The sequence below is a fragment of the Polypterus senegalus genome, chromosome 7 (genome assembly GCF_016835505.1).
Source record: "Polypterus senegalus isolate Bchr_013 chromosome 7, ASM1683550v1, whole genome shotgun sequence".
NCBI lineage: Eukaryota > Metazoa > Chordata > Cladistia > Polypteriformes > Polypteridae > Polypterus > Polypterus senegalus.
In genome coordinates this window covers 82,419,102-82,440,315 of record NC_053160.1, presented here as the reverse complement: position 1 = coordinate 82,440,315, position 21,214 = coordinate 82,419,102, and positions in this window count along the sequence as shown.

Below are 21,214 nucleotides of genomic sequence, written 5' to 3'. Positions count from 1 at the left end.
TAAACTCAGCCTTCTGTGAAAAGACAATGGCAAAAGCATGAGGAAAATAGAAGAATTTCAGAGAATACCAAGTGGAGGCAATGAAAAACATACTATTTGTTGGTTTAAAAAGTGGTATAAACAACAAAAGGAAGTTGATCGAGTGACATAGAGTGTCGGAGAAGCTCTAAAACTCAAGTTCACAAAGTTGCACAATGCCCGAAATAAAAAAGAAGTTGTCAGATATCTCAGCCACCGTCTGAGTGTCATATGAAAGTTATTATATGAAATTATTAGGGTACAAAGAAAAAAAATAGGCACACAGTGGGAAAAAAAGCATGAAATGTCAACTTTAATCTTGAAATTTCCACTTTAATCACTTATTTTGTCATTAAAGTAGACCATCATAAACTTAATCTTAAAATCATTTAATTCACTAGTTTCTCAAATCCCATCATAACTAAAGTAGCACATTAAATGCTTTGTTTTGTATTTGATCTTCTGTGTGCTCTATGTGTGTGAATCACTATGTGCTTCTTAAACCGGCTTTCTCTTCCTCCGACAGGACACAGAATCCATTACATTCATAATATTACAGCTCTCTGAATAATTAAAATACTGAGATTTATATGTGATGTCATTTTCATAATGATAGGAATTAAAGCACTTATTAAACATGGGAATACAGTGGCGTAGTGATTGTTTATGCTTGACGTAAGATGCTTGCTTTACCGTGTGTGATCTTCAATGAAATAATTTATTGTAGCAGTACTGTCTCTTTCAAACGTACTAACTTCCAATTCCTGTCCTTCCTTTTCTTTCTCCAAATACCCAATCGCCACACAATCAGCTCTGTAATAGACGTTAAGCCATCTGTAAGTTAGAATGCAGATTCTTCAAAACTTTTAAGGAACATTGAAATAACTTTGTAATACATGTTTAGAAGAATACAGCGTGAGGTAGGAACAATCCGTGAACAGAGCACCAGGGGCCTCATGTATAAACAGTGCGTACGCACAGAAATGTTGCGTAAGAACTTTTCCACGTTCAAATCGCAATGTATAAAACCTACACTTGGCGTAAAGCCACGCACTTTTCCACGGTACCTCATGCCTTGTCGTACGCAAGTTCTCCGCTCGGTTTTGCAAACTGGCGGCACCCAGCATCAAAGCAGTGCTACTGTTCTTGTGTGATTACTCATTATTTTCATGACGCGGCTTTATAAATACACAGAAACTAACCGCATATTGTTTATTAGTGTAATGCATCTGATTGTAATTAACTCGTAACAATATAATGGTTCAGGGAACAGCCATAGTATTCCAAATACCATAACTGCTTTAGCGTTGTTACTCTCACTTCTCCTTCTTCTTCTTCTTCTTCTTCTTTCAGCTCCTCCCGTTAGGAGTTGCCACAGCGGATCATCTTTTTCCATATTACTCTCACTGCACGACTCGGAGTATTTATATCACTGTATCTGAGTGTGAATCACAGCAGCAGCTGATCGGAAAGAGAATTATCGGTATACAGCTTTAAGGACACGCTGTCTCAGCCACTGCAAAACGTTTTAAAGCCTTTCCTGTACAGACCTCGCGCTCAGAAACAGTTTCATCCCAAGAACTTTAAATGCACTCAATCAATTGCTCCTTGTAGAACTGTTTGTACTTATAAGTACAATCACCCCACTGTAAACTTGCACTACAGTTATAATATCTCACAACCTGAGCCACTTTATAAAGCGCGTATTTACATATGATGACAATATCATTTTTAAGGTGAAATGCAGCAAAATATGTTTGTTAAATTATACACATAAAACTTTAACTTCATTTAAATAATCTATATTCTTCACTGGGAGTGTCGTGAAGGATAGAATAATTAAAGATGTACTACGAAGATATTTCAATGTTCTTTAAACGTTTTGAAGAATCGGCGCTAAGCTTACAGATGGCTTAACGTCTATTACACAGCTGATTGTGTGGTGATCGGATACTTGGGGAAAGAAAAGCACTGACTGCAGTGACGGCTACGCCAATATATATTGAATATAAAACAGAAAGAGAAAATAACAACACAGCTAAAAACGCAGCGACAAATTTCGACAATAAATTATTTCATCGAAGTGAAACACATGTTTAATAACGTGCTTTAACTCCTATCATCATGAAAATGACATCACGTATACATCTCAGTATTTTAGTTATTCAGAGAGCTGTAATATCACGAATGTAATGGATTCTGTGTCCAGTTGGAGGAAGAGAGCCAGTTTAAGAAGCAAGTAGTGATTCACACACATAGAGCACATACGAGTAGAAGATCAAATACAAAACAAAGCATTTAACATGCTACTTTAATTACGATGTGATTTGAGAAATTGGTTAATTAAACGATTTTAAGATGAAGTTTATAATGTTCTACTAAATGACAAAGTAAACTACGTGATTAAAGTGGAAATTTCGAGATTGAAGTTGACATTTCATGCTTTTTCCCCACCGTGTGCCTTTTTTCTCTGTACCCTAATAAACTTTCATATGACACTCAGACAGTGGGCTTACAACTCTTCTTTTCACGGCAACTTTGATATGTGACTTCTTTTTTATTTCCGGCACTGTGCGATTTTGTGAATGTGAGCTTTCAAGTTTCTCCAACACGCTATGTCACTCGATCAACTTCATTTTGTTGATTATACCACGGTTTATTTGAACAAATAGTATGTTTTTCCTTTACCTCCACTTGGTATTCGCTGAAATTCTTATATTTTCCCCGTGCTTTTCCCATTGTCTTTTCACAGAAGGCTGCGCTTAAGGGCGATTTATATTGATTTGCATATTCAAATAGGCGCAATTCTGGGAGGATTTGGGGCTACATAATGCGCGTGCACGAGCGTTAGTTTTCACGCTGATCGGGATTTATGTAACGGAAGAACGTGGAAGTTGGAGTACGCACAGATTCCTGCATCTGAATTTTTCTGTGCGTAAGCACATTTCGGCTTTTGTGCTTACGCCATGTTATAGTGTGAGTTCTACGCACGCCGTTATATATGAGGCCCCAGCTCTGTTAATTATGAACAATATAGATTATTTAAATGAAGTTTAAGTTTTATCTGTATAATATAATAAACATATTTTGCTGCATTTCATCTGAAAAATGATATAGTAATCGTATGTAAATACGCGCAAGTTTACAGTGAGGTAATTGTACTTATAGGTACAAACAGTTCTACAAGGAGCACTTAATAGTCTGATTGAGTGCGTTTATAGTTCTTGGGATGAAACTGTTTCTGAACTGCGAGGAAAGGCTCTGAACCGCATGCTGTATGAGAGCAGTTCAATAGGCAGCATGGCTGAGGCAGCGTGTGCTTGATGCTGTATCCCGATAATTCTCTTTCTAGTCAGCTGCTAAGCTGTGATTCCCCGCTCAGATATAGTGATATGAATACTCTGAGTGGTGCAGCATGAGTAATTTGGAGAAAGATGATCTGCTGTGGCAATCCCTAACATGAGCAGCTGAAAGAAGAAAAAGAAGGTGCAGTGAAAGTAACAACGCTAAAGCAGCTATGGTATTTAGAATAGTTTGGCTATTCCTTGGACCATTATATTGTTACAGGTTAATTACAATCAGATGCCTTAAACTAATAAACAATATGCAGTTAGTTTCAGTGTATATGATAAAGCCACATCAGGGATGTGGATCTAAAAAAGAAAGAGTTACCACACAGGAACAGTAGCACTGCTTGGGTGTCGCCAGTTTGCAAAACTGAGCGGAGAACTTGCATACGCCAGGGTTGGAGCTACCATGAAAATGTGCGTGGCTTTACGTCAAGCTTAGGTTTTATACACCGCGATTTGAGTGTGGAAACGTTCATACGCAACATTTTTGTGCGTATGCACCATTTATACATGAGGCCCCTAATCTTTTCAAAATTATTATTATGTATGCTGTAATACCAGGCTGGAATCATAAAAGGACAAACCAGCAATCTGTAAGTGAAGTAGACAATCTCAAAGTGGATAATTATTTACAGAAAGACAGAATGTAATTCAGAATGAAAATAGTTTTCAAAAGTGTAAACATTAAAATTATTGTGACAAAAATCAGTGTTGGCAGCTTCCTATTGGAGAAGATCTGATACGGCAGTCATCCTTTTGGACAAATGAATTCATTAATGAATGTCAAGACACCAATCTATATTTATATCTATTGCTTGTACAAAAAGTACAATTTTAAAAGCTTAACGTATTCTTGTTCATTCAAAGTTTTTTGAGTGAGTGTTTTTTTTTTTAACTGGGATCTGTTCACAACGGTACCGTATCTGAAACAAGTTGCTACAACTGAACATCAGGGATGCAAACTCAGTCCCAACCTTCTGTTTGGTAAAGCAAAAGGAAAACTCTGTTGGCTCAAGTGTCTCTTCAGGCATTTTTTAAACAAAAAGTTTGTCTTTTTCTCTAATGGACACGCTCCACTTGAGCTCTGTTACACTGACATGAAGCTGACACAGCTTTTCTCATGAACTATTTCAATAGTTTAAAATTTAGTAATGTTTTCTTTTCACTACATTTTAAACTGCAAGGTGAAATGGTACTGTATATCGTTGTTCAGCTTCCTCTGCAGATAAGTAAGCTGGCTTCTTGATTCCTGGTTTGAATGCCAATGATAATAATTGTTGTTTGTTTGATCTCTTTGTTAGCATGAATGGAACACTAAAGAAAATGTGGCTGACTTTGACATTCAGTATTTTTTTCCTTTTTGTATGTAATGCCTAGATTTAATAAACTGTCAATAGAAGAGGCAATTAGTAAGCTTTTTCCTGTACTTGTAGAAAAAAACAAAAATAATTTAAAGTCAGTTATTGTGGGTAGAAGTAATTAGTATGCTGAGAAGGCTGTACTGTAAACTGCATATTCAAATATCTATAACCTTAGGACATTGTGAAGAACCTTTCATATTGGCATTATCACATTTCCATTTTTTTCCTTGACAGAGTTACTTTACAGTAAATCTCTGTACTTCTCCATACTAATAATAATAATATTCTTAAAATAACACATTATACTGTACTACGAGTACTACAAGTTCATAGTTAAATGTTAAAAAACTTAAGATAAAAAATGCAGATGTTAGTTGATTGTGTTTGAAGGAAAGGGTGACTCAACATATTTCAATACCCCAACATTAGAGTCTGACCTGCTTGCTTATCCATCCATCCATTATCCAGCCCGATATATATCAACTACAGGGTCACGGGGGTATGCAGGAGCCAATCCCAGCCAACACAGGGCGCAAGGCAGGAAACAAACTCTGGGCAGGGCGCCAGCCCACCGCAGGGTTGCTTGCTTATGCCCACCTTAAGTTCGGATGTAACCGAGTGTGAGAGCAAGCCAGTTTCATTGACCTCGTATTCAAAGAAACTTGTATTTTGTACCATCTGTACTTTGCCATTTGCTTCACGCAGAGTCACGACACACTAAAAGTAAAAAATTAACAGCTTTAACTAAATTAGGCATTAAATGCAGGTAGATTGCAAAATGATTGTTATGCTTCATCACATCTCATCACATATGATTTAAATATCCCCTTTGGGTTTTAGCTAATTTGAATGAAATACCCTTATTGTTATTTTGCATATTTCCATCATTTTGTGCACAATTTCTGCCTATAAGGCATCTAGTAGTCATGTACTGTTTGTATCAAGACATTAGCAGACTTCTTTTGGACACATGACACTTACAAATACATTTTTAAAGTGGTCCTTTATCTCTGTGCAATGTGGCATGTTAAGACAACTGTAATTTGGTGGCTTAAGTGGGTGATAATGTCTATCAATACTTCAATGTCAGGCCTATGAATAATTAAGGCTGAATAAGACCAAAAGACGTTTTTCATATTCACTCACAAGTACTTTTATCAGCATATCACAAAGTTCTTAATGTGCCACACTGAACAAGGATGAAGAATCACTTTATAGATGTTTTGCAGGTGTTACTAAGACCAAAATAAACCTTTGTTAAGTCTTATTATATAGAACAGTATTTGTGACATATAGGTAATACCTAATCTAAAGTGTTACCAAAATTACATTGATACATTTTCCTACTTAAAATTTGAATAACAGCACAAGGTATACTTTATGAACCTAACGTAATTTAATGAAACAAACAATGTTATTTTCCTAACAACATTTCCAAGTATTGCTACCTGACCTCAGCAGCAGGAGTGTGCCATTTTAAACGTGTTTACTTCTCTTTTTTTATGATTTGCTGACATCTAGTGGCATAATTGGAAATGTATTTTATTTCATTTACAAAAAATTTTTTTTTGCAGCCTGAAATTATTTTTAAGGTGACTGGCCAATTTCAATGTATTAAAAAGAAAAAAATGTCATGAAATAGCTTTATTGAGGTTTTTTAAATTAGTTTGGGGAAGTGAAACCATTAACCCTACCTCTAACTTATCCCGTACCCTAACACCTAACCCTAATTTTAGTCCTCCTTGGTCTTGCAGATTCAGAGGTTTCAGACCTTAATTCTTCAACATAGTGAATCAACAATCCAGCTGTTATGAGCTGGTTTAACAGTTTTTTGTACCAGAGGTGATTCTAGAAACTCTGGGGACCCCTTGGCAAAACATTCCATGAGACCAACTAACTCACCTTGTCCGGAGTCCCAATATGGTAAAATGTATTACCATTGTCTTAGCACAAAGTCTAAATTAATGAGATCAACAGGGACAAGTTAATAAACACAAATAATTTATTTTGTAAATAAAACACTACAATAAATACAATTGGATAGAAAATGGAAAAACAATAAGAATAGAACAAAGTACATTTTACAAATCTAAGTAAGCAGAGAAAGTTTACAAAAATGCAAATAAATGTAAGGTGCACATGGTGTAGGTGTCCGGTGCTGCTAAGATTCACACTGTCGATAAGATGATTTATTTTTTCGATTGGGATTCCAGGAACGCACCCAGAAATGGCCCGACCCGCACACCCTCACAGGCAGGGACACAAAACCAACAAATGAATAAATAATATATTAGATGGAAAACCCAACACAAAATAACAACAATCAGACAAACCTCCCCTTTCCCCTACGACAACACAATTTTAACATAACAATTAAACCCAACAATAAACACTCAAAACAAAGTCCTTATACAGTCCAATGCGGCAAAAGCGGATGAAATGGTTTGGTGTGAAGACGACAATCCTGGGAACAGCGTCCGTAAAAATTAATGAAATAGTTTTACCGGTAGTCCTGAATGGTGAGGGATGAGATTTTCAGGAGTGCTTCTTCTGAAGATGCATGACGATTAATCCACCACCATACAAACGAAAGGCACGCACGAGAGAGTCCATTCATCCTAACGGGAAACGATCCAGGGCACAATTAACTTTTCAGAAGACACGTCGGACACACAAAAACACAGATCTCCCATTGCTCTGCCAGGCCCCCTCTTTCAACTTTCTCTCTGGCCTGTCTCATCCCCAGCAGCCCCTACTTCCATTTCAGTCATCCAATGAGGGAAATCCCCCTTTGGGCTGCAGGGAAATGGAGTTCTTTCGACAGTAGCACTGCTTCAATGGTACATTATAATATTTCAAAAATAAAGTAAAAATGCAGATAATATAAATAAAAAAAGACTAATAAAATTATTACGTTATCTTTCAAAATCTCTGTTTGTAGGCTTTAGCTACAGCAAATGCAGCCACTGCATCCTCCATTGCGCTCTGTTGAAGTTAGAGCTCTCCTGGCACATGGTAGATCGCAAATAAGATTTAATCAGCTTTAAAGATGAGAAACATCTCTCACCAGAGGCAATACTGATAGGAAGAGTCAGTACTACCAAGGAACTAAATTGTCTAAAATGTTTTAGACCCCTTTCTCATCCAGGGGCTGATCTGGTGCCACTGATTTTGACTGCAGGCTGAGTACTGCAGCTTCTCTGGTAGCAGTGCGCTATGCCACTGTTCTGCTTACCCTTTAATAACAATTCATAAGGCTTATCCATATAAGAGAAAGGTATCTAATTAAAAATAAAAGATTATAACAAGAAAGAAATGTCATCTGAATGGTAAACAACAATAGATCAAAATAATAATGATATTGGTGTGGTTGGTTAAGATCTTTAGACTTCAAGCCCTGAGGTCATGCTTTCAAATTCCACAATGGACACTGTGTGACCATGAGCAAGTCACTTGACCTGCTTGTGATACAATTGGAAAACCAAAAGTAATGCAACCAATTGTATCATAGATGTTGAAAGTTGCCTTGGATAAAGGCGTCAGCCAAATAAGTAAAGGTAAATGTACTGAACAAATTATGGAGTGAACTGAAAATGCTTATTAGAGATGCCTTGAAAAAGTCATTGCGCTTACATATTATATAGTAAGTTTCCTACACCTAGAAAAAGATGATAATCATAATGACTTAACACACAGCAAGAGAGAAATTGCTTGTTTTGAATGTAGTAATGATCGAACATGACATGTCAGAATAAAATGAAATAACTGGTAATCTGGAGTGGCTGAATTGCAGCCTCCAGTGGCAAATGATGGTATTGCAGTTTTAGTTTGTTTCTCCTTTGGAGCAGAGGGAGCAGTAGGTTCAGAGACATGGCACTGTGAGCCATTTAATGTACCTGTTTCAATTACTATCCTGGCTAAAATGAACAGTGACCTTGTCACAATTATTAATCTGAAGACCATAAGCTGTTTATAACAAATGATATAAAAAAATAGTTTCTTTCTGTTTGTACTTTTGGCCAAACTTTCTTGTTCCTAGCAACAATGTCTACCACCTCCTGGAAAATTGCAAAATATCCTCATCAGTTTATCAGTGGTTCTTCTGCAAGGTTTTTCATTATTATTAGATAGATAGGTATGAACGAACAAACAAAATTTGTCCCCAGGGGGAATTTGGAAATTTTGTTGCACCTTTTCCTGTAACAGAGAGCATGAGGTAGCTCAGAGTATTCTTGCAGTCATCAGTCAGAGCTTGTGCCTGTCCTAATCTGGTTTATGTTCATTGCACATTCTTTTTATTATGAATTAATCATTGTGATTTATTTTTAGTGTTATTATAGTTATTTGTCATCGCGGTACTAACATTATTGTATCACCATTTTGTTTGGGTGTTTCTTGCAGTTGCTGCCATTTTGTGGCTTCCTCAGCATGGACACTGCCATATTGTTGTTAGCAGTTGACCCCCTTTGCGATTGACATAATCATTATCATATAACATATGATGTCATCAAGGCATCACTATGTAAGATTCAGGCATGCTCCTCACAGTGTGCATGTATGGGATTAAATCTCTGTTGATTTTATTTTCTTCCCAACATTCTGAACTTTGACAATCAGTTTATTTTGATGTATTTGCTGTCTGTTATGAGTGGTACAGGTCAAAAGCACTTAATTCCTGTTCAATTCCAAAAATGCCCATTAGTAGGGGGAATCTCGTCAGAAACCCCAGCTAGTATCACAGAGGGCAATGGAGAATGTTTATAAAGGAAAGATTTACTTTCGAAAAAAGGCTCTGTTACACAGTGAAGCTACTAAGACAACAAAAGGCAGGAGGGGATGTTGGCAAAGGCAAGGCAATTAAAGGTAAACAAGTCACAAACACAAAACCAGCAAAGTCAAAAAACAGAGTACAGGTCAAAAAAATCCAGAAATTCACAGAATAATTAAAAGCACAGAATAGAAAACTCACCAACACCCAAGCGCATTCCAATGAACTGTGGGTTACCTTGGCCTTTGTAGGGCTAAGGGCAGTCACTTATGGTGATGAACAGGAGGCTCTGTCTCTTGGGGAACCATCTATAAACACAAGAACATAACAGAAGTATCATGAATAAGGAAAATAACAAACAAAAGCAACATTAACATAAATCAAAGACTCAACAATAATCAAAAAGGACATAAAATAAGAATTTGAACCCCAGCCAGAGGAGAAACCCTGGCTGAAATACAACACTTGACTTGTAGCATTTCCTCTGACTATTCCTGTGCTTAGCCCTTTACATTTATTGGTCTCTTCCACCAATAAATTGTAATTCTAGATGAGCTTTTCCACTCTGCTTCTTACATTGACAGTACTGAAGAAAGGGGAGACAACTTCACACTTTGAAAACAAGGTATGAGTTAAGTTGTATGTCATTGAGCCTGTCAAGACACAACATTATATAGAGTTTGCATCTCAGTATACAGCCACTATAGACAAAGTAATGACTGACTGACCATTTCTCATTGCTGCCATCCAGTGGATAGCCATAGATTTTTTTTTGTAGCAACAGCTTGCAGAAAACTGCTATAACTAGACAGTCTGTAGTTATTGTATGTTATTGTGGAAAAGTTATAAAACTGCTATTGTTTTAAAACAGCTTGATTTGTTGAAACAAATATTTTGAAGGTAATGAGAGTGACGGAGATAGTCACAATTAATTGAGTAATGTGGAACCTGTAGGCTCTGACACTAAAGCAGATAGCCGCCCCAAAGGCATTTCTTCATCATAAGATGTCTGAGTTGCCACTAGAGAGCACTACTTGATTTGGCTCTTATTACAACATCATTCGGTTTAATATTTCCTTTATACACACTGGTGAGCAAACCTCAGAGACACTTAATTTCTTCTTCTTGGAGCATTGTTCTTGTACTTGTAAGGATGCTGCTAAATGTTAAATGTTAAAGTCTCCATTATTATTTTATGTACTGATGAAAGTAATTATTCTTCTTTGTATTGATCTTGAGTGTGGTTTATGCAATAACATTGGTAATCAAATGTGTCTTTGTTTATCTATTGAAAATCTGTAACAACATCTGTTTTTGTACTTTCCTGCTGCAAATTTCTCTCTAGTATAATAAAGTCTGCCTAACCTAAACCTTCATTCAAATGTGTGTGTTTACCCGTGTTCTTTTCTGCCTACGCACACTATATATTGCCTTGTCGTACAACAGTCAATTCAATTCTTTTTGTAAAACTCATTCACATCACCATGAAGGAACTGAATGCATTTTTTAAAAATTGTGATATGCTGCATATTTTAAATACAGTGTCATAACAAAATGACCCATTGTGCTTTCTCCGTATGAAAATCTCACTAAACAGGAAGCCCCTACCTCCATCAGCAGTACCAAGAAACTGCCCTTCAAGTTTTTCTTGATTCCTGCAGAAGTAGTGGATGGAGGATTTGCACTCTCCAAACTCCATGGAACTACAGGTTTCTTTTCTGTCTTCTTTATGGTGATTTTTGTCCCATATTAGAGATCTTTATTTAAATGCTAAATGGCAGGCAGACAAATGCAGAAGCCACGCATGTAAATACTTCCACACAGAAACTAAATGCCTTCTTCTTTTCCTCAATCCCATGAATTTCACCTGAAGCAAAACACAATTTGTTTTGCAAAATGAAACATTGAGTTATACTGAAAATTAAATTCCACTTGAAACATTTAATTCGTCACTAAAGCAGTTCGCTTTTTGGCTCTTCTGCTGACTGGGAAGTCTTCATCTTACTTTGGTTAAGACAGTTTGAACGCCACATTTTGAAAATCTGGTGTATTTATCCATTTCCTTGTTGATATAAAACTATAATTTTATGTCTGTTAAAGTGTTTACGGTGGTCAAAATAAATATTTACTGCCCAGAAAACTAGACTTTAAACATGTTTTTTGATGACCTAAGACTAGAGGAAAGTATTGTAAAGTTGTTTTTTTTTTACTGTTTAAATAATTGGGCCCATAATGTGTGTTACTTTTAAAACATTACTAAAACAAGATTGTGCCTCTGAGCTTAGGACAGTTTCAGCTTGCCAATACCATTTTAGCAATTTCTAAATTATTGGGACAGCTAGTAGAAGGAATAATGCAGTGACCTGAGCATTTGCCTTAAAGAAATGTATCTTTTTGGATGCTTCCAACGTTGCTGCTAGATGCATGCATAAAGCAAAGACTTGTGGCCACGGACACGGACAACCGAGTGCAACAGACATGTGCTGACTACAAGTGTAACCCAGTTAAAGGTTGGTATGGCTGCAAATCTACATGAGTTAACCTGGTTTCTCAGAGACCTAAAGCTCGATATCTCTAACTAGAATAAGGGTATACATGGGCATTTTGAAATCGGGTTATTAAAGCACAGGTAAACATACTCATGGTTGGAGGTTCCTGTTAAGACTCTTCTTTGTCCTTTTTTATCATGGTACATTTGTCCAATTTAATCCCTTGCTAATCTGGCAATTTCTAATATTATTCCTTCTTTTCTTTGTGGTTTTAGATAGCTGTTCTTGCATTTTTCTGCCTTTTTATCAGTTTTGTTCACTTTTTCTGAATTTTCCATTTCTCCTTGATGTAAGAGATGAAGCAGTCCTCTTTCGTTGAACTTTATCAGCTGTGATTTTTTTTTTTTTGTTAAAACAGTGGGCCTTAGTACAAGAGAGCACTCTTGGCAGATCACCAGAAACCTGTCCTTGAATCACTAGTCATCCTTACCCTCTGAGTCTTAGGTTTCGTAGTTGTGCAACATTTCAGCCCTAACCTCCTTCAGCAGTTGAGATCCTCCACATTCAGAGCTTCATTCTCTTTAGCTAGCAAAGTGGAGCTTTATTGATGCTCATATTAATGAAGTATTAAAGTCTCTAGCAGTCGGGAGCAGCTGCAGTACTCATTTATCTTTGTGTTTAATAAATGACGGTCTCAATGCCTGCAGGAACAGTGAGGGAGTATTTTTTGTCTTCTCATATTCTGTGGTGTGCAATACCTCCAGAAAGCACTAACACGACATTCATCGGAGAGACGTCACATCTTCACTTGATGTTCCATCTGTTTCCTTTAGATGAATTTGGCACTCTCTCTTTAGGATTCATAACTTTAATATGTATGTCATGGGATACATTTTGCTTTCAGTTTGATTAGAAGAAGCACATACTAGTTTCCTGTTAATCTCCCACTGAAAAGAAGGTTTGTAACTATTTGCCTTTTTTGGAGAAATGTATTATTATCTAAGCGACTTCTTATCTACATTTACCCAAGAAATGTACTGCTTTCACTAATAAGTCAATATAATTTCCAGCAAAAGCAAAGCTGCTCTGATGCTATACAGTTCACGTGGAAGCAATACCATGGCTTTCTACCTGACTACATGTAACAAGGTCGCTTTACAGATTTTGGATTCACAACTGAATGTGTGTGAGGCAAGGCATCTCCTTTGAGCTATGCAATTCAGTAAGGTCACTTGTCCTGTACACAAATCTCCAGATCTCAATATCAGTCATGATATTTCTTCTTCCACTACTGCTAGCAATAGACTAATGACTTAATTTGGTAAATGATCAGATCAGGAACAAGACTTGTATCTTTTTTAACCAAAGCAAGCCCACTCTTCTTTTACTCATCTTTTTTTAATTAAATTTTTATCATTTTTTTGGTATTGAATAGTAAATAATAGTCATTCCATGAAAGACATACTGGGTATTGACATTTCTCCTTCCTTAACTGCTATAGTTATATCCAACTATCAATGAATTTTTAAAAAGTTCAAGGATTCTCTTGCATTTCAGTTATGCAGTTATTAAAATGTTTTACCTTGGTTTAACTTTGTAAGTGCCTCTTCCACCTACTATAATATTTTGATCTAATGTTAAATCTCTGCTATCCTATTTTTATGGACCTAGCCTTAACCATAATAATCTGACCAGGTATAGGCCTGAGGGAGGAATGCCTCTACCTAATATAATTCAAGCATTGGGCTTTTGCTGTGTGACCAATCTGAACCTGGCTTGCTCCACCAATCCCCCATCCTTGCTTGTTATAACATCCAGCATTGCAGCCACTATATCCTCACCTAATCTTCCTTTTATCCAACTTCAGTCTAAAGGCCTGACATCAAAATTTGTGGCCTTGAATAGAGTATGCCCTAGAAATTAGGTGTAAAGATGAAAAAAAATGTCTAGGCCTTTGCCATTCATGGCATTTGCACACCCCAGTCTTCCATAATTTGAGTTTATGTATTGGGGCAATCCCATTTCTTTTCAGTCTTTATCTTCTTGTGGCATCCAGACATTAGGAGATCTTTTTGATGAGCCAGGACTCTGCACATTCTGATATTTGAGAATTCGCCGTTCCACCTTCCTCCTTTTTCATTTACACCTACTGTAGCTACGATCCATTCTTAAAGTGTCTGGTGTCTTTGACCTACCCTCTACCTCATCACCTTTGTTATACATTTGCACATTTTCACTTTTAAATCATTTGTTGCACTGTCCTCTATCCTAAATCAGGCTTCCTGTTGTCTCATACCATCCATTTCAATGTGGTGACATGACCTTCCTCAAATTATGTCCATTTCATAGAGAAATGTTTTTTAAAAATATTCCTGCATCTTCCAAAAATCTAGGCTTGGAGTTTATACAATTCAAGTTTGTACATTGTTTATATATTATCCACAGAAAGCAGTTTGCCTGGGGCTTGCCTACATTAGAACAATCTAGACGAGAACAGGCCATTCAGCCCTAAAAAGCTTGCCAGTCCTATCCACTTAATTATTCTAAAAAAACATCAAGTCAAGTTTTGAAAGTCTCTAAAATCCTAGTTTACCATACTGCTTAGTAACTTTGTGAGAGCTTTGTGAGAGATTTACCCTGAAAAGGTTTCCTGTGTTCTTGATGAACTAATTTTAAAATAACAGTCTCGATCTACTGTACTATTCCCTTTATAATTTTAACACTTCAGTCATGTCTCCTCTTGATCTTCTTTTGCTTAAACTGAAAAGGCACAGCTCTTTAAATCTTTCTTCATAATTCATCCCTTTTAGCCCTGGAATCAGCCTTGTCACTCTTCTCTGGACGTTTTCTAGTGCCACTGTGTCCTTTCTGTAGCCTAAAGACCAAAACTGTACTGTATTACTACAGATGAGTTCTAACCGGTGCATTATAAAGCTTCAGGATATCCTCCTTGGACTTTTACAATACACATCATGTTATATAACCTAACATTCTGTTAGCCTTCTTAATGGCTTCTGAACACTGTCTACAAGTTGATAGTGTAGGGTCCACTATGACTCCTAAATCCTTCTCATAAGGTGTACTTTCAATTTTCAAACCGCCTATTGTGTATTCAAACCTAACATTTTTACTTCTTATGTGTAATAATTCACATCTATTGATATTAAATTTCATCTGCCACAAATCTACCCAATCATGTATGCTGTCCAAGTCCCTGAGTAGTGATTCAATGGATTCAAGATTATCAGCCAATCCACCTAGCTTGCTATCATCTGCAAACTTAACCATGTTATTATTTACATTTCAGTCCAAATTATTTATATATATATTAAAAATAGCAGCAGTCCTAACACTGACCCCTGTGGAACACCAATCTTAACATCAGACAATTTTGATAAGGTTCCTCTCATCATAACCCTCTGCTTCCTGTGTCTAAGTCAATTTTCCAACTTCTTTTAGTTTAATGCCCAGCCTCTCATGTGGCATCTTATCAAATGCTTTTTGAAAGTCCATATAAATAATACCATATGCTCCACTTTGATCACACCCTTTTGTTGCTTCCTCTTAGAATTCCAGCATGTTAGTAAAACATGACCTCCCTCTTCTGTACCCATTCTGACTGTTCAGTAAAACTCCTGCTCTTGCCATATGTTGCTGAATGTTCTCCTTAAGAATTCCTTCCATTAATTTTCCTCTAATACACATTAATATTAGTGACCTATAGTTGCTTAGATCTGCCAGGTCACCCTTTTAATATAATGGGATAATATTTGCCATAATATTTGATATAATGGGATAATATTTGCCAATTTCCATTCCTCTGGAATTTCCCCAGTGAGCAGTGGCCTACTAAAATTATGTGCCAAGGGTTTATATATTTACTCGCTAACCTCCAAAAGAACTCAAGGGTTAATATTATTTGGTCCTGGAGATTTGTTTGAGTTCAGTCTATTTAATCTAAGCAGTAATTCTCCCTCTACAATTTCTAAATCATTCAGTACCTCCTTAGTAGTCCCTTTTACCACTGGGAGGTTATCTACTTTCTCACTTGTGAAGACCGCAGAAAAATACAAGTTCAGAGCATGCACTATTTCACTGTCTGTATTTTTAAATTTTCCTTCACTATTCCTGATGCACTTCACCTCCTCCTTGACTGTTCTTTTACTACTAAAACACTGAAAGAATCTCTTAGGGTAATATTTTGCCTTATCTGGTATATTCCTCTCCAACTTCTTTTAGCTTCTCTTATATCCTTCTTAATGATTCCCGTTATGTTCTCATATACCCTATGATTCACACTGGACTTATTAATATTATACGCCTTATACAGCTGTTTTCCTTTGCAGCTTCTTTTTACTTTTTCTTAACCCAATGCAGGGTTTTTTAAATTCCCTACTAGGTCCAAATTTAGGTATTACATGTAGAATGTTTTTAAACCTGTCCCACTGCTCCATGGCTGTCTTCACACTTAAAAGCTTATCCCAGTCTGTCTTCCGTAGACTTTTCCTCATCTTCTCAAAATTTGGTCTACCAAAGTTAAACTTAACAGTTTTAGTCTTTGCATCTGCATTCTTCTAAAAACACTGAGTAGTGTATTACATTATGGTCACTTGAACCTAGTGGTTCAATCACCTGTACACCCTCAATTCTATCCTGATTATTGCAAAATACTAAATCCAGAGAGACTTTACTCCACATTGGTGCTTTAACATACTATTTTAAAAAACAGTCACTGATTAATTCTAAAAACTCCTTGTGCTCCACTATTTGTAAGGTTATCCTGGTTACTATTCTAGTAGTTAGAGCCCCCCATGACTATAATATCCTCCTGTAAACTTGACTTTTTATTATTACTAAAAAGATGTGAACTTAAATTACAGTCTGCATTGGGCGATCTAATAACAAACTCCTAAAATGAGACCTCTTTCCAGAATGCTTTCCAGGCAAAGCCACATCTCCTCACTAAGATGGAGTTCATTGTCCAACTGAAGAGGATTTACATTTAAATTCTGATTTACATAAACAGCAACCCAACCTCATTTTCTGTTCTGTAAATCCTCCCTAATAAATGTCCATCCCTCTATGATATAGTCATACCCATCTTTTTTATTTAGCCAGGTTTGTGTTATTGCTATAATATCATAAATTATGCTCTGCAACTTACAACTCCAACTCACTTTTTATTTTTGATACTTCAACCTTTAAGGCAAGCTATTTACATTTAAACATTGGGTTAGAATTTACATTACTATGCATTTTTTATTTTTACACTGTTGTTTGTTTTTCCATGTATAGTTCTAAACCAGACCTGTCCTAAACTCCCTGCCCGATTCCCTAGTTTAAACAATCCTTGACTAACGTACTCATATGCCTCCCCAACACATGTCCCCCACCTGTTTAGATGTATCCCGTTGTGGTGGAACAGGTCCCATCTGTTCCAAAAGGTGTCCTAATGCCCCATAACCCTATACCCTTCTACCCTACACAAAGATTTGAGCCATGTATTAAGCCTTCTAATCTCCCCAAACTTACCTGGAATAGCACATGGCGCAGGCCGAATTTAAGATAAGACTACCTTGTGAGTTCTGCTCCTCAACCTGGCACATAACTCTTTATCTACCCTTCCAGGGAAGTCTCCCACTTGTGCATCCATAAGGCAACACATCATGTTAGACTCTCTGTCTCTGGTACAAACCTGTGCTTCAATCTCCCTAATGATTGAGTCCCCAACTATCACTACCTCTATCTTTATGGAAACTGTTTATGAGTTGGCCCATTGGGGCTCCTCGTGCCTGCCTACCACCTCAAGTATGTTCAGAGACATCATCCAGCTCCGCAAGGACCTGAAAATGGTTTGACACTTTCAATTCTGGGGTTGATGCCCCTGGACATTGTGAACCCTTTACCATGCATCTTGTGACTGTAACATCCTCCACTAACCTACCTACCTCTAAATGAGGGTATGTAATCTCATCTTTCAAATCCTTAGGGGTGCACATTATCTCTCTAAAAGACACCTGGTCCATGTCTGCCAATTCTCTACTGCTAAGGATTCAATTGTCATCACTGGTTATTAATATTCTTAATTGTAATATCTGTTTGTTTAATACTGCAGGTACCTTTCCACATATGTTCTATGACTGCTCATTATTATCTAGCTTCTGGATCTATATAGCTGCTCATCTCACAGGTGGCGCAGTGGTAGTGCTGCTGAGGAGACTGTGGAAGAATGTGAGTTCGCTTCCCGGTTCCTTCCTGTGTGGATAGTGCTTTGAGTACTGAGAAAAGTGCTATATAAATGTAATGAATAATTATTATTATCTATCCTCCATATTATTTCTTCCCTCCAGCAGAGGCTTCTCACATTGGGAACTATTACTGCTAAGAAAGCCTTACCCATCTGTTGGAGAATTGATGACTCTCGATCTTCTCTAATCTGGAAAGTTTGTTTCTGTTGTGTTATTCTTTTTGAACTCTCAGTGACAAAGGTCAATAGCTCATCTGGCTCAAACATCCAAAAGTGGTCCTGTTATGTTAAGATGGTAGGGGATCCTTAACTCCCTTTACATATTCAGCTGTGCATGGGGGTGGTGGTTTCCTCTCCCAGTCTGTTTAGGCATCTCAAGTCTGTGTTGTGTTCCAGTTACTCTCAGGGAAAACTCATTTTGTGGGTGGGTATGTTCAGGTGGCATGCTTTAGCACTGTTATTATTCGTTTTATGATTTTTATCTTAAACTCAAATTTCAGAAACGTCATAACTGTTTCTTTGTGAATTCTACTCAATAAAAATTTCATCACAAAAATAAAACATACAGTGCCACACATTTATACCTACTGAAACATTGAAACAATTCATGATGTTGATCTCCTCCTCATAAAATGGCGGACTAACGTTCTTCCAGACTAATTAATGTTTCTGTAAAAATGTTTAGATTAACTCTTTACGCATATGAACACCTCGGATTCATATGCTGCAAATGACATTTGAAAACCAGAAAGCCCTGTATACATAAGGAAGTAATATGGAATTTTAATCATTAAAAGCTGTTTTTAAATTCTAAATAATTATTATTAAATCTAAAAATTGCTAAGTGACTGAAAAAATTAATTAGATTTAGATTATCAGATGTTTAAGCAAGAATAATATTGCATTGTATTCATTGTGGGCTCAAAATAGCAAAGAAACATGATGTTTGGAAAGGAGCAACACTTCAATTGAATTATCATAAACACACCATAGACAACAACCCTTGCACTCATTCTCTGACTCCCACTACAGTTTCCTGTAGATAAATTCATTCAGACATCACTATCATCTCTGAAGTTCCCAGATCAACATAACTTATCGTTACATCTTCCTTTCTTTACAAGCTCAAAAGATTCTTATATCTTTAAATTGGTATCAATATGTGTAACAGCATTCTGAAGGTCACAATTTCAAACTATATACTGGAGCTGACACCTAAAAATCTTCGTATTCTTTGTTTTGTTTTAACATGACTCAATCATTGTCTTCGGGACATTTCCTCTAACAAGCAGATTTCCTGAGTGGTACTTGTTGCCATTCATTTAATCTTTCTTCAACAACATTCTCCTGCTCATTATTAGAATATTCTTCTTGATTAAAAATTTGTTAAAAGTTGTTTCCTTCTGGAGATGCTGACGATTTCTCCATAATACAGTACCCTCTTCTGTACGTATATGGAACGATCTTGATTGCACTTGTTTTCAGACGGTAAATTTTTGTGTCCAGGGGCCTCATGTATAAACGGTGGGTACGCACAGAAATGTTGCATATGAACGTTTCCACGTTCAAATTGCGATGTATAAAACCTAAACTTGGCGTAAAGCCACGCACATTTCCACAGTAGCTCATATCCTGTTGTACGCAAGTTCTACGCTTGGTTTTGCAGACTGGTGGCACCCAGTGTCAAAGCAATGCTACTGTTCCTGTGTGGTTTATCTTTCTTTTTCAGATCCACATTACTGACGCGGCTTTATAAATACACTGGAATATTGTTTTATTAGTTTAAGGCATCTGATTGTAATTAACCTGTAACAATATAATGGTCCACAGAATGGTCAAACTATTCTAAATACCATAGCTGCTTTAGCATTGTTACTCTCACTGTACCTTCTTTTTCTTCTTTCAGCTGCTCCCGTTAGGGGTTGTCACAGCGGATCATCTTTTTCCATATTACTATCACTGCACCACTCGGAGAAGCTGATCGGAAAGAGAATTATCGCAAACACTTCAAAACCTTTCCTGTATGGACCTAACGGTTCAGAAAAAGTTTTATCCCAAGAGCTCCAAATGCAATCAATCAGTCCATCAACTGCTCCTTGTAGAACTGTTTGTACTTATAAGTACAATTACCTTACTGTAAACTTCCGATACAGTTGTAATATTGCACAACCTGAGCCACTTTATAAAGCGCGTATTTACATATGATGACAATATCATTAAGATGAAATGCAGCAAAATATGTTTATTATATTATAGAGATAAAACTTTAACTTTATTTAAATAATCTATATTGTTAATAATTAAAGGACACGGTGTCGCTACGCTAGCAAGGATCTGGCGCTCCGTTCACGGATTGTTCCTGCCTCGCACTGTATGCTTCACTGGGACTGGCGTGAAGGATAGAATAATTAAATATGTACTATGAAGAGATTTCAATGTTCCTTAAAAATTCTGAAGAATCGGCATTATAAGCTTACAGATGGCTTAATGTTTATTACAGAGCTGACTGTGTGGCGATTGGGTATTTGGAGAAAGAAAAGGAAGGACAGGAATTGGAGGTTAGTACATTTGAAAGAGACGTACTGCTGCAATAAATTATTTCATCGAAGGTCGCGCACAATCACTGCGCCACCATGTTCCCATGTTTAATAACATGCTTTAACTCCTATCATCATAAAAATGATATCACTTATACATCTCAGTATTTTAGTTATTCAGAGAACTATAATATCACAAATGTAATGGATTCTGTGTCCTGTCGGAGGATGAGAAAGCCAGTTTAAGAAGCACGTACTAATTCACACACACAGAGCGCATAGATGATCAAATACAAAACAAAGCATTTAACGTACTACTTTATTTACGATGGGATTTGAGAAACTAGTAAATTAAACGATTTTAAGATTAAGTTTATGATGTTCTACTTTAATGAAAAAATAAACTACGTGATTAAAGTGGAAATTTCAAGATTAAAGTTGACA